At 37.6% G+C, this 1,283-nt stretch overlaps 1 protein-coding gene across 1 annotated transcript in view; it reads right to left on the bottom strand.

The window, feature by feature from the left end:
* The window catches only part of LOC119411533, a 339,553-nt gene that overhangs the window by 3,377 nt on the left and 334,893 nt on the right, over positions 1-1,283 (bottom strand). The gene's annotated exons all lie outside the window — the stretch shown is intronic.

Raw genomic sequence — 1,283 nt, 5'->3', positions numbered from 1 at the left:
CATTCTTTTTTTGTTTTAATACCAATAAATACACTATATTATATTATTATTGTTTAGTGCATATCTTAGATCCTTGTATACCGTCTCTTTTTTATACTTTATATTTTTGTTATTTTTGGGTGTAACTGGGACCTTGAGTACACAATTTCATTCCACCTCATGTGCCACGTGGTGCGAATGACAAAGAATCTTAAAATTTGACCATCAAATGAAAAATGGCAGAAAAACATTTATTTGATGCCTTTGAATAAGACCGTTTATTCTTTTCATTTGACAGCAATAATAACAGTGAAAATAAAAAATTATATCACAGAGGTGAGTGTTGCTGCATGTGCAGTGGATAATAAAGCTCAAGGTTCAAGTTTCTTTATGGTCATTTGCATCACATGTGGCACATTAGGTGGAACGAAATTGTGTACACAAGGTCCCTGTTACACCCAAAAATAGCAAAAATATAAAGTATAGAAAACAGTATACAGTAGTGCCTCACTGCTTCGCAGTTCAACTTTTGCGGACTCGCTTTTTTGCAGTTTTTCAAAGTAAGAGTGTACATGACACAGAATTAGCTGATTGATGGATGAGTGGCATGTATTGTTTATTTAAAATTAATTATTTGAAATGATTTAGCTCCAACTAAATCATTTGGTGCAGGGAGAAGCTCTGTCCTACAGCCTGTCATGATTTCCTTCTTTGCCACCCCACATTTCTCCTCCGTGCTGCAGCAGCTTTGTGAAGGTCCAGATGCACCGATCGACTTTTGTCTTCCAACTTAAAAATCAAAGTATGTCTCATGATCGTAAAATCGTCATAATCACTAAAAATTTAAATGTGTTAAAAGTTATTTTTAATTATTTTAGAACTTCTATGTTCAGTTGTTTCAGTGTAATTGATCAATAAGTACATTTCTGCTCCATGCTGCATCAGCTGTTAACCCTTTGCTGTCCTGCTGCGCTTCTCTTCTCTACAATTAAAATTTTTAAATTTCTGCACTCACTTTCATGCAAGGTGGATGCCTCCTTTCCCTCTCCTGTTCTCCTCCTGCTTTTTTTTGCTCTCTGTCTGTGTATTGGAGCTCCTATTGCACATCTTCTGAAACTAAAACTACTGTCATGGATCTGGTCAGCTGGACTTTCAACGCAGTCAACAAAATCTTTTCCACAAAGCGACAAGGTCCTGGAGAGCCCTCATGCCCTGCTGAGACTCAGGCGGCAGGATATGTCATGGATCCATGGGGAGTTGACAGCTGATGTGTCTTTATGTTCTGTCTCAGGAGAACGCCCAAG

Source organism: Nematolebias whitei, chromosome 6 (assembly GCF_014905685.2).
Source record: "Nematolebias whitei isolate Nwh7 chromosome 6, NemWhi1, whole genome shotgun sequence".
NCBI lineage: Eukaryota > Metazoa > Chordata > Actinopteri > Cyprinodontiformes > Rivulidae > Nematolebias > Nematolebias whitei.
This window is presented reverse-complemented; position numbering and strand designations above follow the sequence as displayed.